Source organism: Ornithorhynchus anatinus, chromosome 8 (genome assembly GCF_004115215.2).
Source record: "Ornithorhynchus anatinus isolate Pmale09 chromosome 8, mOrnAna1.pri.v4, whole genome shotgun sequence".
Lineage (NCBI taxonomy): Eukaryota > Metazoa > Chordata > Mammalia > Monotremata > Ornithorhynchidae > Ornithorhynchus > Ornithorhynchus anatinus.
The window spans coordinates 42,277,911-42,295,176 of NC_041735.1; the positions used below are offsets into that span (position 1 = coordinate 42,277,911).

The 17,266-nt window shown below is 42.0% G+C and overlaps 1 long non-coding RNA gene across 1 annotated transcript; it reads right to left on the bottom strand.

Annotated features, from left to right (window-relative positions):
- Positions 1–1,897: 1,897 nt before the first annotated feature.
- On the bottom strand, positions 1,898–17,055 carry LOC114813872. Its single transcript, XR_005660301.1, has 3 exons — positions 16,902–17,055; positions 15,220–15,250; positions 1,898–1,937 (listed from the first exon to the last, which is right to left on the bottom strand). It is a non-coding gene; the product is annotated as an uncharacterized LOC114813872 (long non-coding RNA).
- Positions 17,056–17,266: the final 211 nt, after the last annotated feature.

Sequence of the window (17,266 nt, forward strand, 5' to 3'; positions counted from 1 at the left end):
ACGGCTCTCTTTAACCTGCTCCTCCCACTGGTGCTTTGTGGTGGGCGTGCAACTGTTGCGAGTAGGTGGCACAGCTGTTTGCTTTGACTGGCTCAGTACCTCTGGGATCCCAACCACACAGTTCACATTGCAAGACGAAAATGGCATTTATACTTTAATAATCTCACCCTCGTTCTTTGTTACAGGGAAAGAGAGGGGGAGAGATGCACTGAACACCTCACCGACCACATCGCCGGCTCCCTGGCTCTGCTCGGAGCACATTGGGTGGCAAATGTTTTTAAAAAATCCTTCCTCGTTGGGGGGGTGGGGGAGGCATTAGATTAATATTGGGATAGCGTTGAGATTTCCGGAACACCTGGTTACCGCTTCTTTTACACGGATCCCCATTTCTGCAATTTTTATGATTTGGTACATTTTCATTTACTCCGGCATGTATATTTTATAAGCATATGTACAGATTCTTTTTGGTGATTTACTTAGAAATTTCCTGAATGGGGAAGCCACACAAAGGTCGCTAAGCTAGGAATCAAATTAAATAGCATTTCCTAGTAGCAAATGATAATGCAGACAGCAGAAGCCTATGGTTGAGGAGAAAAATGCATTCTCCAAGTTACTGAATGTATGTAATCGAGGAGCTGATTTTGTAGAGAAGGGTAATTCTCCCTCTCTTTTTCTGGAAAATAACTCTGTCTGCTCTCTAAATAGTCATCCTGAAGGGCTAAATCTTGCAAGGTTTGACTTATATGCTGTCCTCAGCAAACCATGCATCTGTGTACGTGTGTGTGTGTATATATGTGTGTGTGTGTGCACACGTGCACGCCTGTGTACACACACACACACCTCTGTTTCCAGCACCTCATTGCTCACTTATGCCTCTCTATGCATATTTTGCAAGCTTTTTCCACAATGCACATTTTGCACATTTGGTCCATAGTGTCAGTAACTGATAGACCTATTGAATAGCAGAAGCCACATAAGTGGGTGTGCATAGTGGTGGTGTTTTTCCAAGAGACTCCATGTTTAGCAAAGGAAATTGGAATAAAAATCTATTACCATTTTATTCATTAGCCTCTATTCCAGAAACTCAGCACTGCTGAATAGTATCTAAGATCAGTAAGAGCAAATACAAACCAAGGAAAGGTGAAGTGATCCTCCTGGGTGTTCTAGCACCAACAGATAATGATAAATAAATAATGAAATGGGGAAGCTAGAGGATGTAGTTACGCCTCCTTTTCAGGTATGAAAGAGAAGACTGTGTTTGTGGAAGGGTCGAGAGTGAGGCACAGTAAGAAGCTTTCCTTGGGAGGAGAGAAGAGTGTAAGCTGGAAAGCAGTGCCGAGCACCCAGGGAGCATTCATTAAATGCCCTGACTCCATTGATTGGGAAGAAGTGAGCAAAGGGAACAGATAGGTAAGAAAGTGAGAGCTGGTGGAGAACCTTGAAATTGATGGTTGAGTCTCTGCTTGATTTGGAGGAAATTGGGCAGGCAATAGAAGTTGTAGTGAGAGTATTTACTGAGCACTTACTGTGTGCAGAGCACTATACTAAACTCGGGGAAAGAAATACGCAAGTGGAAATTAAACATGGACCTTATCCCTCAAATTGTCACAATCTTCTTAGAGGACTTTGAGATGAGATGTTTTTGAGTTGGGGGTTAAATTGCATTTTAGAAAGGTGACCAGTTCAGCAGAGTGTTGTATGAACTGAAGTAGTATTGGGGAGAGATAAGTGGAGCCTAGTTGAAGTGAGCCTTTTCTATGTAGCTAGAGACGATGGTTGTGTTGTCAACATCCTTGACTACTGCATCTGCCTCCTTGTTGACTTCCCAGTCTCCTGCATCTCCCCTCTCCAATCTGTACTTCACTTTCCTGCATGAATCATTTTTTTTTTTTAATACAGGCCATGTCTCCCCTCTCCTCTGGGTGTTGTCCATCCACCTGTAAATCAAACAGAAATACCTTGGTCACTCAGTCATCACTTCCCCTTCCTACCTGGCCTCACTGATCTCTCATTAGAACTCAGTCTGCACACTTCAACCTCTAACTCCAACATACTCACTGTACTTCAATCTCGTTTGTCTCGCCCCCCACCCCATGCTCACATCCCCCCTCCCTCATTCGCTCCTCATCTTCAAAGCCCCATTAAAATCACATCTCTTCTAAGAGGTCTTGTCTGAGTAGGCCTGAATTTCTCCTATTCACTCTGTTCCTATCCCCAATCTATGCCAAATGTCTACATTTGGCTCTGTATACCTTAACCCACTCCCATTCCCATACCACTTTTGTCTGTATTCCTCTACTTTGCCATTCCCTATCAGTAATTTATTTTAACCTCTGTCTCCCCCTTTAAACTGTAAAGCTCCTTGCAGACAGGGAATGTGTCTGTCAACTCTGCTGTATTGTTCTCTCACTTAAGCCCCTAGTACAGTGCTAATAAATGCCATCGATTGATTGAACAGTCATAGGAAAGTTCAGTAGAGAGGATTTGAGAAGGAAGTTGAAAAGTTCATTTCAGTTCCCTTCAGCTAGAAGGGAGGAGAGAGACATCAAAACAAGTAAACAGGCATCAGTAGCATCATTATAAATAGAATTATAGATATATATACATCATTAATAAAAATAAATAGAATTGTAATTATAAATATGAATATATAAACACAGTGCCGTGGGGCAAGGCGGGGGGGGGTAAAGCAACAAGAGTGAGTTGGGGCGATGGGGAGGGGAAAGGAGGGGAGCAGAGGAAAAGGGGGGCTTAGTCTGGGAAGGCCTCCTGGAGAAGGTGAGCTTTCAGTAGAGCTTTGAAGGGGGAAGTGTGCTAGTTGGGCCGATTTGAGGAGGGAGGGAATTTCAGGCCAGAGGTAGAATGTGGGTCAGGGTCAGCAGTGGGACAGGAGAGAATGAGGCAGAGTGAGAAGGTTAGCACCAGAGGAGCAGAACGTGGGCTGGAATATAGAAGGAGATAAGGAGGTGCGGTAAGAAGGGACAAGATGATGGAGAGCTTTGAAGCCAATAGTGAGGAGTTTTTGCTTGATATGCCTGGCATCTGGCCTACTGTTCACAGAGAGGGGCAAAGGAAGAAGTTTTGTCTCCTCTGATCTTCCTGAAAGCTTAAAGACAAAGAATTGGGCTAGGCATGAAAAAAACAGTATTTGTAGTAGTAATAACATTTATTGAGCACCCACTGGATGCTGTAAGTGCTTGGGAAGAAACAAAACAAGCAAGTGTGACACATTCCTTCTGCCCAAGGGCCCTACAGGCTTAAAAATATTTACAGAGTCATCAAACTAAATAATTGAATGATTGAACAGTTATCTGTACATAAGTACTAGAGATGGCTGCTGAGTTTAGAACACTTGGTTCTATCGAGTGTGAAATGCTTGCCTGAGATTTTTGTGGACAATACAATGTGTGGTGATGCCATAGTAAATAAGCAAATGTAGATGAAGAGGGGCAGGCTATGATATGGGAAAGCAAATAAGGCTTCTTTTAGATAGAGAGATTTAATATCCTTGGAAACAGGGATGAATGATTTAAAGCTTTGTTTATGTTTGTTTACCATTTGGTGCCTAGTGTTCCTATGATATAATTTGCTTCACAATTTTAGGATTCTATTTTACATACTAATAACACCTTACACTTTCTGTATATTGTGCATTTCATTGAGCGACTGTGTGGGTATGTATAGATTCACACATACTTGTGTTTATATTCAGGAGCGTATTTTGTACAGTATGTAGAGAAGGAGAAGTATCAAGATGCCCACCCCCCTCTTTTTTAATGGTATTTGTTAAGCACTTACTGTGTGACAAGCAATATACTAAGCAGTAGGGTAAATACAAGATAATCAGATTGGACATAGTCCATGTCCCACATGTGGCTCACAGTCTTAATCCCCATATTACAGATAAAATAACTGAAGCACAGAGAAGCTAAGCCCAAGGTCACACAGCAGACGAGTGGCAGAGCTGGGATTATAACCCAGGTCCTTCTGACTCCGAAGCCTGTGCTCTATCCACTAGGCCATGCTGCTTCTTGGCACCCTTGGTAGACTCTTCATCAGTGAAATGTGCCAATCGAGGATGGTAAAACATTAGCAACAGGATAACTACAGGCATTCGGAGTTGTCCTGCAGAGCAGATTGAGTAAACCAGTATTGAACAAAATGTGACTTCTATTTTCTCATTTCTCTCCTCCAAAATTCAGTCCTGGGTTGGTCATATGGGAATGAAAGACATTTTCTCCGTGTTAAATATTTTTATTTATAAAAAAAATCTGAGCACTGACAACTGATTTAACTATCAAATGATAACTTTGAATAAACCTATGGAAAGTAAACTGCATCTAAAAAAGGGATTGATTTCCTAAGTATTCCTAGGAAATAGTTCTGTAGCTTGGGGATAGCATAATAAGTTGAAAAGAGCATTTGTGCTGACATATTCACCATGCTTGAGGCCCATGTGCTTTGAAATGGCCTTCTTGGGAAGGCATTTTATTATACATAACTGAAAGGTTTCAAGATCCATAGAAACATATTAATAAGAGCAGCAGCTCATTTTTCAGCACCAACAGCCAGGACTAAAATGTTCGGTTTTCTCAATAGCAAAGGCAGTCTGACTACATCAGAACCCCATTTGGTCATCAAAGATTTTATTTGGCAATGGAGCTATTGTATATGAAGTAATTCTTTTAAAAAAGGGCTTGAAAAGCAAATGGGAAAACAGATCTGGAGGTTGGATTCTGTTGTTCTTAAACCTACTACTGAGCACTGTTAAATCCAAAACACATGAAGGGTGTGGAGGGGGCAAATGTTAAAAACAAAGAATTATTGTTTGCTGGCTCCCACGACAATAGAAAAAGGAGACAGCCGTTGAACTTTGAAGGTGATACATGCAGAAAACCGACCAAAGAAACTCTTCTGCACCCAGAGGATGGCAAACATATGGAAACTTTTACCGGTGGAAGTTATGCAGTCAAAAAATATCAGTAGGTTTGAGAGGGGTTTGAATAAGTTCATGGAGCAGTGACCTGTACTAGCTTATGCAGGGAAAGCTAGAGATGTAGAGGAGAAAGGTTTGCGATGTGGGGTTGAACTTCTTAACACTAGAATTGAGATCTGGAGGACTACCATCACCCAGTTTCTTCAAGCAACCTATAGCCCCTATGAACAGTTGAAATACTGGGCTGGTTGGAGTGCTTGTCCAGTTTTGTATCTCTTATATTCTCAGCTCTTTTCCAATTATGTGGGACCACTAAGATGTGTTTCAAGAGGAATGGCCCTAGAATCTACAATCTCTCCTAGTCATCCTTTTTTTTAAAAAAAATGGTATTTGTCTAGTTCACTGTTGACCCCTCGCCCATGTCCTGCTTCTGGCCTGAAACTCACTACCTCTTCATAATGACAATAATGTTAATAATATTTGTTAAGCGTTTACTCTGTGCAGAGCACTGTTCTGAGTGCTAGGGTAGATATAGGGTAATCAGGTTGTCCCCTGTGAGGCTCACAGTCTTAATCTGCATTTTACAGATGAGGTAACTGAGGCACAGAGAAGTTAAGTGACTTGCCCACAGTTACACAGCTGACAAGTGGCAGAACTGGGATTCGAACCCATGACCTCCGACTCCCAAGCCTGTGCTTTTTCCACTGAGCCGCGTTGCTTCATATCTGACAGACTTTCACTCTCCTCACCTTCAAAGTCTTTTTTAAAAATCACATCTCCTCCAAGAGGCCTTTCCGGCGAGACCCTCATTTCCTCTTCTCTCATTCCCTTTTGTGTGACTCTTTCACTTGGATTTGCACCTTTTATTCATCCCTCCCTCAGCCCCAGAGCACTTATGTATGCATTTGTAATTTATTTATATTAATGTCTGTCTCTCCCTCTATACTGTAAGCTTATTGTGGGTGGGGAACATATCTACCTACTCTGCTATTCTGTACTCTCTCAAGTGCTAGGTACTGTGATCTGCACACAGTAAGCATTTGATAAAGATGATGGATTGATTAATTAAGGGCTTACTATGTGCCAGGCACTGTACTCAGTGTTGGGGTAGATACAAGTTAATCAGGTGGGACACAATCCGTCTCCCACATGGGGCCCACAGTCTTAATCCCCATTTTACAAACGAGGCAACTGAGGCACAGAGAAGCGAAGCGACTTGCCCAAGGCCTCACAAAAGACAAGTGGTGGAGCTGGGATTAGAACCTAGATTCTCTGACTCTTTCCACTAGGCCATGCTGTGTCCCTACTGCATCATCTTGAGTCTGTACCCCTTAAGCACTTGATATTCACCTCTCCCTTAAGCCTACAGTGCTAATGTGTATTCCCTTGTGATCTGCTATTTCCCTAGCTGTAATTTAGTTTGTCTGTCTCCCCTTCTAGAGTCTAAGCTCCTTGTGAGCGGGGATTCGTTCTACCAACTCTATCACATTGTTCTCTCCCAAGTCATCTGCCCACGGAAAACACTCGGTAAATTCCATCATTTGATTGACAATCCGTGTCTCATATCTATCCTATTCTCTATTTACTTTATTAGTCAATTATAGGATACATTAAGCCCTTGGTGCCAAGCATTCTGCGGAGATCTGGGGTAGATTCAGAATAATCAGATCAGACAAAATTTCATCTATGTGCCCGTTCATCCAGAGAGCATTGATTAGCTCAAAGGCAATGTACTAAACAGTGCTCGTGCCAACAGTGGCCAAGGCAGGTACTTGGGCAGAATGTGGTGGGTATTCATGCTATTAAACCTGGGCACGTTGGCTCCCTAGAGCAGCCTTATACTTACCGTGCTGTGATGGAGAACTGCTGAGGTGTTGCAGTATTGTGAGAAAGCTACAGGAGGGAGATCAGGAGCTAGGTGGTGATAGTACCTAGGTTGGTCGGTTCTGAGTTCATCCTTCATTTCCCCTGCATCTCACCCCCTCAGCTGACCAGAAACAAGAGCAGCACTTGAGCTGGAGCTCAGTGACTAAGGCTGGAATTGGGGTGGGAGGCTGGGCCAAGAATGGGCAAGGAATGCGGTCAGAATTTAGAGCACTGTATTCCTAATAACTTTTAGGAGGTTTGTGAGTTCCTCCTGCTTTCTGCTTTGAAGGACCTAGGGAGACATTTCTGAAATTTCTTCATTTTTACAAAGGAATTGTATTTATCATTATAAAAGCTGCTTTGTAAGCAAGTATAAAAATTTACTAGGATCCAAGTTGGAATTCCCAGCTCACTCTTGTCCCAGAAGGCATTCACCTTGCCCATTCACCCAGGATGAGCAACCCTTAAGACAAGTATGCATTTGAGGGAGTATCTGAATATTCAAGTTTGATTCCTGGTCTGAATTTCATCAATCAATAGTTTCTATTTAAAGCCTACTGTGTGGAAAGCACTATCTAAGCACTTTGGAGCGTTCATTAGAGTTAGTAGACATGAAGAAGCTTACAGTCTAGCTGGGGCAACAGACACAAAATAATTTACAGTTAGAAAAAAAGGAAAAATAGATGACTAGATGAGCACATGCATAAATAATAGGACATGCAAGTCAGTATGTACAGACAAGCTATGGTGGGGTGTGAGTGCTTAAGTGTGTAATTGGCACAGAAGTGCTGAGGTGGTAGTTGTGGGAGATATAACCTGGGGAGGAGAAAAAATAATTGGCAAAGGAATCAGGGAGGAGAAATTATTTCAGGAGGAGTTGAAAGTGGGGGGAGAGCTCTGATCTAGTGAATTTGCGTGGGAGGGAGTATAAGGCATGAGGAAGGATATGAGCAAGGGGTGCCCAGCAGGAGAGGGGAGAACAGATCATAGTGAGAAGTTGATCTAGAGAGGAGCAAAGAGTGCAAACTGGCGGCAAAGCGAGAGAAGTCAGTATGTAAGTAAGAGGCAGAGAGCGGAAGGAGTGCCTTGAAGCTAGTTATTAGGAGTTTCTCGTTGATGTGGAGGACAATGAATAACCACTTATGGTTTTAGAGGAGCAGAAAGTCATGTGTATGATAACGTTTTAGGAAAGTCCTCATAGCAGACTGAAGTTTACATTGGAGAGGAAAGAGGCTGGGGGCAGGGAGATCAGGGAGGAGGCTGATAGAGCAGTCTCTTTAGGATATGATGAATACCTACACCAGGATTATGGCCATTTTTGATGGAGAGGAAGGAGAAATGTTGTGAGGAAGGACCAAAATGATGTGGGGGTTGAAAGAGAGAGAGGAATCGAGAGTGATGCCAAGCTTGTGGGCTTCAGAGATAGGTAGGATGATAGCTGTGTTGTCACTATGGTGGGGCGATTAATGAAGGAGAGGATTTGGAAAGGAAAATTAGAATCTGAGTTTTAGATTTCTTGAGCCCATGCCAACAGAATAACCATGTGAGGATGTTCTGGAGGCAAGAGGAAATGTGAGATGGCAGAGGAGGTGGGAGGTTAGGGCTGGTGAGGTAGTCTGGGAGAGTAATTCACATAGAAGTGATAGTTGAAAGCATAGGGAGCAGATGAGCTCCCCAAGTAAGTGAGTATATTTGGACAAGAATGGAAGCACGGAAATGGGGTGATTAGCTAGAGTGGCTTTCCCTTTCCTAACCATAATCTGGAGCCAATGATGATGTGAAGAATGGGGTTGTTTTACCTTCCCATCTTTAATTAATGGAGTTGGTTTTGATGTTCAACTACTTTTCATCAACCTCCCCCCCCCGAAAAAAAGGCATGTGTGTCTATGTGTGTGTGTGTGTGTGTGTATTAGTAACTTGATTTGTAGGCCACACTCTTGGGCGCAGGACAATGTGAAACTGCTGGAATAGTAAATCCCCCAAACCAATATTTCTAATAGAAATAAGCCTTTTCAATAAAGCTCCTACCACAGGCCTTGTCACTATAACAGCACTAGCAAGTGCCACAACAGTAAAGACACCAACTTCCCTATGAACAAATATTAAATTAAAAAGATCAATCAATCTGTATCCCAAATTCCAGTCCCAGCACCATTTCTTCGCATAAAGAAGGGTTTACAGTTCCTCAGCACTTGTAACAGGTGAAAGGTCTTTTGATTTTGCTTATGGATTTGCAATGGCTCAGTGGAAAGAGCCCGGGCTTGGGAGTTAGAGGACATGGGTTTGAATCCTGTCAGCTGTGTGACTGTGGGCAAGTCACTTAACTTCTCTGTGCCTCAGTTCCCTCATCTGGAAAATGGGGATTAAGACTGTGAGCCTCACGTGGGACAACCTGATTACCCTGTATCTACCCCAGCGCTTAGAAGAGTGCTCTGCACATAGTAAGCGCTTAACAAATACCAACATTATTAAATAATTCCAGGAAATAAGTAATTTTGGTGGTGGCTGTTGCTGAATCTGCATGTAAGTGATGCAGGAAATATTTGTGAATTTAAGAAAAGACTGCATGTGCACACATTCCTGTCTCTCTCACTCTTGAGTTCTCTCTCTAGCTCTCTCTCCCATACTCATGTCGTTTCCCCCTCCGCTCACTGTCTCGCTCTCTCACGTTCTCTCTCTCTCCCTCTGTCCTTGTCTCTCCTCTCCCTTCCTTCCTTCCTCCCTCTCTTGCTGTTAACTGCACTAGTTTGGCCAACATTCTGGTGAATCATGACCCACCGTGCTGTCTATTTATTTTTTGATGATGATATCACCTAGACTGACAATGGACTATGTGTAATTCAAGCACTCCAGATATATGTCCTCCAGTCCCATTTTCTCCCTTGGGTTGCCATGAGCTGTGAACCTTCTCCTTTGTACTACAGTTAGAACTCTCCGGAAATACTAATTTTGGAAAAGTCTGTTCTCTTCTTCCCCTTAGTCCTCTACTTATTTCTTTGCCCACCTTCCCATAGACCAAAGTTGTCTGCAACATTATTTGACTTGGTGGCAGAAAAAGTTGAGTGTCTGTCTTTCGTTCAAGGCTGCAGCACAAGGCAATTCTTGTGGTTACGTGAGAAGTGTCCCTAAAGACTATTTTGGGAGCCTGTTGTAGAATTACAATGAAGTCACTTTAAATAGAAAAATGCACTATATTTCTTATTGCCATAATTCCATCCAGCTTTATGTCATTACAATGCTTCCCATGGCAACCCTGTGTTAGGTCACAGATGTTTGCATTCTAAGTTCAGAAGCACTTATGCAGGAGTTTGAATCCTAATTGTCACCAAAGTGCTGGGGCTCAAATCTTTCTCTTTCAGGATTAAGGCGGGAGGGAAATGAGAATTACATGGATCTGGTGGGAGCTCAATGGATTACCTGTGATCTAGTACATTTTCACTTCTGGAGAGGTATAAGATTTGATGTCAATCATGGGGGATTCAGTTTGTGGGTTTACCCTGACCCAAAAGCTGTCCATGTAATGAAAGCACCAAACATTCGACTATTGAGCAGTGACGCTCTAAAAGAATAATTTTGTTCTGACTGTTTGTATTTGGAAAGACTTCCAGAATTTTGAGATTGTGACTGGATTAGAGATGTCAGCAGATCTCTGCTTTCTTAGCTGAAGTATTAAGATGTGAGGTCTCTGTAGACTTTGTTTCTTTTGGGCAGGGAATGTGTCTGTCAGTTTTATTATATTGTACTCATCCAAGCACTCAGTAGAGTGCTCTGCACAGAGTAAGAGCTCAGTGAATATTGTTGATTGATTGATGTGCCATTAAAAGTCCAAAAACATATATTTTTTTACATCACAAAATATTTGACCGTTAATTTACCGTTGATTCAATATGGACTGTAACCGGTAATTCAATTTTTGAGGTGAGGCAGTAGTGTGGTGTGTGAAGAGAGAAAGGAAATGGAGATAAAATTATTAACGTATTAAATTATTTTACGAATCACTGACTAAAAGCATGTTGTTTAAATCCAAAAGCATTCAGGTCAGGGGCGGCAGGAGAAAGATAGCCTGTCTGTTTTCTGCCCTACTTTGGGAAGCGTTTCTACTCTCCCTGAACATTAACTGACATTCCCAGTCCTCTGCTCCACTTCAGGCTTCTCCCTTCCCCTGCTCTCCAACCTCCCAAAAGACACCAGGTCTGTGAAATGAGAACATATCCCAAGCAGAAGAGGCTTCTGCTTCTGCACACACCTGTGAGACACATGTAGTAGGCATTTCCTTTTATATTTTTCAATTTGACATGAATTTCCTGGTCATATCAACAAGACACTTCCCTCACATTTGAAGAGGTGATGGAAGGTTTAGAAAATGCGATTGCCATGAAGGGAAGTGTATGCTTCCCTAGTCTCGGTGGACCCCAGCAGATGAGCGAGGGAGAGAGCAATTGGGGTTGCAAATTTATAGTGATAACACTAATAATAATTGTGGTATTTAAGTGCTTACTATGTGCCAAGCACTGTACTGAGCACTGGGCTCAATGGTACCATCAGGTCAGATGCAGTCACTGTCCCGCATGGGACTCACAATCGAAGAGGGAAGAACAAGTTTAAGATCAGCAGTCTGTGCCACAGGTCCCAAGGCAAAGTTTGGGAGGGGGCGGGAGGCGGTGTCTTGGAGTTCACACAGGCATATAGAGACCATTCACAGTAACAGGTCCTATGAATCTCTTTCCAAATGAACCAAGGGGAAAACATTAAAATGAATGGACTGCCTTGTTTCAGTAACAGTAATCAGAAAATTACTCCTCCACTTAGAAATACAAACATACAACAAACAGGTCATTTGGATTGCTTCACTTAAAGAAAATTAACATGTAAAATTAAGAGTAAGGGTTGCTCTTTTGGCCCTGGAGTTGAAGGTGGCGTGTGAAGGCATCCAGTGGTGAGTTCATCTTCTGCTGTTGACTCACTTCTCAAATTGTTTGTAGGTTTGCTCAGTGCAGATCTGACTACTAGGTAGTCAGTAAGTGACAACTGCCAGCAGCAGGGGAGCTACTAAGAGGGGGATCTTTTTACTAGCCTTCCTTACTACCTCACTCAACAACTGTTCCAAATCTTTCAGTTCTGATTTCAGTGGCAGTTATTAGTGAAGAATTTACCTCTGCCGCTCTTCCCTTTCCTCCCCGAACCAGGTTTCATTGCTCTGCTTGGCTCCAAATGTCTGCAGTTCTGGAGTCTTTTTAGATTGAAAAAAATCCCAGCGAAAGGTATTTTAATGACCCGAGCTGAGATCTTGCTTTTTTTTTTTCCAGATCAACCTGAATATCATTCTAGATTTTAGTGTTTAGTGTGTGTTGCCAGTGGGCACTCAAAGCATTGAAAATTATATATAAGTGATGAAGAACACAGGAAACTTTAGGACAGGAAATCTCGTTAAGTCTGCTTCTGAGTCTGTAGCTGTACTACCCCATAATTACTTTCCTTTGTAATACTTATCTCCTTAAAAATATATAGTATTTGAATAAATGCATATGTGCCTATATACAGTATGCACATATTAGCAATGTGAACTGACACAGTAGTGTGTACTGTAAATTCACTCCTCTCTTTGTAAAGAAATCCCACTTAAATTCCCTTAATACCCACTTCTTTGTGGGCTTACCTACAAACTCCTTTTTTCTTCTCTTTGGCATTTAGTCTCTGTAACTCTGCCCTGCTATCTTTCAGTTGGGTAAGTTTTTGGTGAAGTTCCTTTTCATTCTCATCTTTATGTAGGAATGTATAGTGAAAAGGTTTCCAACCTTTTTAAATAATTAAGGTCTTTGAGTCCCTGTATCATTCTGGTTGCCCTCTGTTGTACCTCCTTGATTTCTATAATATTCTTTTCATATTAATACGATCAGTCTTGTACTACTACTCACTAAATTCCAAGTGGGGAATCACCACTAACCCCTCTCCATTGTGCTGGGATAATTTCCTTTGACCTGCATTCCATGCATGAACAGCCTGTGCTTCAGTTCCCCATTTTTCAACTGCTCGGTTTGTTCCACACAGAATTCTCTCTCCTTTCTCCCACCCCCATTCTATTTTTTCTTTGCCTTCTTTGTTTAAGAGTCTACCTTTCTTACCATTGACTTCTGTTCCCCGAATCTGAAAACTTGGGGTGCAAGTGATGGAGTCGGGTTGGAGTATATCAGCTTCCTTTTCTGAAGTGTTCCTCAATTTACTCCTTTTTGTCCTCACACAGATCTTAGGTTTAGACTCCACTGATTGTAATCCCGGCTCTGCTGCTGGTCAGCTGTGTGACCTTGGGCAAGTCACTTAACTTCTCTGTGCCTCAGTTACCTCGTCTGTCAAATGGGGATGAAAACTGTGAGCCCCACATGGGACAACCTGATCACCTAGTAAGCGCTTAACAAATACTGTAATTTATTGTTCCCTCCTACCTTACCTCCTGGGTTTCTTACTATAACTTAGCTCTTACGCTTCGCTCCTCTAATGCTGACCTATTCTCTGTACCTCAGTTTCATCTATCTTGCCACCGACCCTTCCCCCAAGTCCTGCCTCTGGCCTGGAATGCCCTCCCTCGTCATATTCTACAGATAATCACTCTCCCCACCTTAGATGCTTTATTAAAAGCACGTCTTCTCCAAGAGGCCTTCCCCAGCTAAGTCTTCATTTCCTTTTCTCCCACTCCCTCTGCATGATGCTTGCCCTTGGATTTACACTCTTTATTCACCCCTCCCTTAGACCCACAGCACTTATATGTATAAGAAATATATAATATATATTTATATTAATGTCTGTCTGCCCATCTAGACTGTAAGCTTACTGTGGTCAGGGAACGTGTTTACCAACTCTGTAATATTGTACTCTCTCAAGCTTGGCACACAGTAAGTGCTCAGTAAATATGATTGATTGTCCACTTGGGCTTTGAATTCTTCTTCGTGGGTATCCCACCAAACTCTTCTGCAGTTGCTACCCCCAATCCTTGTCCAGTCTGTACTCACCTGCCTTTAGAAAGGATTGGAAAGGATTCTCTTCACTGAAGCTATGAACCTTTATTGTGTGAGGAATACAGTTCAACTACTAGTGGTATTTGTTGAATCTGAATCTGACTTAATCTGCCCTAAGACATAATGAGAATTTAATAATAGCATTTGCTTTGTGCTTCAGTCTATTGCATGCATGTGGTTTTAAGGTAGATATTTACCAGCACTAATGATGGAGGTGATAGAGCCTGATGGTGAATCTAAGAATTTGGGAAGACAAACAAATACTTCCAAGAAAACTGGAAATGACTTAGAGGGATTATTTTGGAATGACTTTTGGATAATTAAACATGAACGTCACTGAGAGGAGAGTCTGCTCATTTTGATAGGAAAAGAAGTATGTAGAAAAAACCCATGGCTTCCTTGGTACCCCTTTATCCAGGCACAAAGGCCACCTAGAACTTAGTTTATATAGTTTATAATGGTTCTCAAGGATTAGACTTAAAAAAAAAATCAATGGCATTTGTTAAGCACTCACTTTGTATACATTACACTATTCTAAGCTCTGGGGTAGATACATGATAATGAGGTAGGGCACTGTCCCTGTCCCTCATCAGTGTCACAGTCTAAGTAGGAGGGAGAATGGATTTTGAATCCTTCTTTTACAGATGAAGAAACAGGCACAGGCCACTTGGCCATGCTACTTCTCTAAAATGCTTACTAATCTAGATTTACACAGTGGACAGTTTGGGGGAAAGAATTTGGATATTTGCAATCACTACAGCAATCAGCTAGATTCAGGAAAACATCACTCATTCTTTTCTCCACTTTTCCCTGCATCAGAATTTGTTTTGGCATTTGTAAATTAGAGCTTCAAGGTCGCCTTTCCCTAATTGTGTGTGAATATACGCATGTGTGTGTGTATTACTGTCTATGAGGTAGGTTAGTGCTTTGTTCCACTCCTGGTTTTCCTGAGATACATGGATTTCAGGAGCAGAAGAGGTTAACTCACCTAGAAGCTTCCACAGTTGCTTAGCCTCTCTCCCCCTCCCCCCCATGATGCACTGTTTCTTGGAGCTTTATCAAATGATTGGATTTAGATTGTTTTACTAGGGTAAATAATGTTCTGTGCTTTATGTTGCTTTGTTTTATATTTCTTTTTTAAATATATTTGATTAGCACCTAATTGCCCATTAGCACTGTTACTTTTAATTGATTTATTAAAGAAAGCACTCACCCTGACCTATTGGAAATGCATTAAGATATTTGGGAATATAGTCCAATCTTAGATCTTTCCAAAAGGGACTGGATGTTACTTTGTAGCCCAGGGAAAGTTATAAAGTTTGAAATGGGAAATTTGCAGCAGCCTGAACACATTTGCAATAGAAGCTCTTCAAAGATCTTCATGAAAACCAATACTGCTCTACTCACCTGCTTTGAATAAGGTAGAGCCATCTGTGACCTGGGTGACAGCCAAATGAATAGATGTGTTAAAGACTGTTCCTTACTTTCACATGCTGATATATTTTACTCCTCTACAACCTGGGTGCTCTTCGACATAAAGACGGTCAGCTGCAATGCTTTCTCTTGAGTACAAGATGAAGGAATATAGAGGTGAATTCTTCCTTTGGGAAATTTGCAGAAAAGAAAATAATTTCTGGGACCAAGATGAAAAATCAACTACATGATCTTTGTGAAGAAGTCAGTGTACTTTTTCAAAGTACCTTATCTCTTTACCTGTTTCTATTCCCTCCTCATACTTTTCCCCTCCCACGGGCAAAGTAAAAATATTTTTCCGCCCTCAAGTACCCCTTCTGAAATGCCTCCACAAGATTTTGGAACATGTGGAGATCAGTAAGTTCAGTTCAGATTTTGCAAGAAAAACTAATGCCCCTTCCCTGGTGCTGGCCTTGTATTCATCTTTTGCATTTCATATTTCCGGTTTTCATTTTCCTCTTTAGTCTTCAGAGTCGTTACAAAAAGAAAAGCACTTTCAAGGGAGACATGTAGTCCCCAATCCCTGTAAATGTGTGTTTCTTGGAATTTCAACATTTACAGTGCTTTTGGATAATTTGCATCTTCTCCTGGATTACATTTGCATGGCCAGGCATGTTTAGGGAATACTGGACTTTTTCCTCGTCTGTATTTTTTTTGGTGAACTGTGGGTGTTTTCCCTACAATTGATCTCCACCTTTGGATTTGGAATTTAATAGCATTTTATTTGAAAAAGTGGTCAGAACTACCTCTAGCCAATAAATAAATTATAGATTTAATTAGAAAGAGGAAAAGAAAAATGATCCTCTTGGAAAACCCTGTGAAATAATCTAGAGAGATGTAACAACATCATGAATAGGGGACAGTATTGGCCTCTCTTATATTACTCTTGCTATATGCTCCCCTGGCCAACATCACAATGCTCATGTGCTGTAATTACCATCTTTCTGGATTGAAGTGGAAAGTTCTCTCATTGCTAATGATTTGGGGGAAGGTCTACCTGCAGAAAAAAACCTTGTGCCTCAGCACGCCTGCAAGAACATGATTTCTGTTTTGAAAAATGCCTCGATTATTACTTGCGGTAGGCTCTGGGCACTAGCATGCTATTTTGTTGATTGCACTTCCCTCAGAGACTGCACATTTGATTCCCATTTGTAGGAGCGGTGGGCCAGTGGAGGGGATTCAGTCCTGGCCTCTTAAGGGTTACAGCCTGCTGCTGCTGACGCCGCTGCTTCTGAGTGAGGGAAACCCCTAATACCACGGGTCATGGAGAAGTGCGCTGATAAAGAGACTAGACGACATCCACTGAACACAGGCAGAAAAATGTTTTCTATCCATTTTCATTTCTCTGACCAGAAAGATAGAGGAGATCAGAATTAGTTGATAGTTGATGAATTGCTTCTATTCAGACAAGTGCTATCATTTTAATGCCCTTTTTGAAAACACACGCAGAGTGCCTGAATTCCCATTAATGCAAAGTTCAGATAAAGCTGATGAAAAGCAGCTGCCATCTTGATAGTTGCCATGGCAGATGGCATCAGCCTTTATGCTTTTATCAGTATTAGTATCAGAACACACTCTGTGTTCCAAGCTGAGATAAAAAATCATTGAAGGTGTACCTGGAATAGGCGTATCAACACTGCAGGTCTCACAGTTTTGAATCTTTTCGGAGCAGTCTACTTAAAAGCTAGGAAGAACACATTCTTGTTGTTCCTTAGTTCGGCAATGCTGGTGGCATTTTGTAAACTTTGCAGATGAAGCAGCTTTGCTAAAGAGAGGGAGGCTCCCTCCTTTTCTGCCTCTCTTACTGTCTCCCTCCTTTTCTTCCTCTTCCCTCCCTCCCTCCGTCTCTCTATTTCCTTTCTGCCTTCCTCCCACCCTCAGGAATGCTCAGACTTGACAAAGCTGCTGCAAATGAACCTCCCCCGCCTCTGATGGATCCAGGCCTCTTCACTCACCGGGACCGAGTGAGCGACCTGGGTGG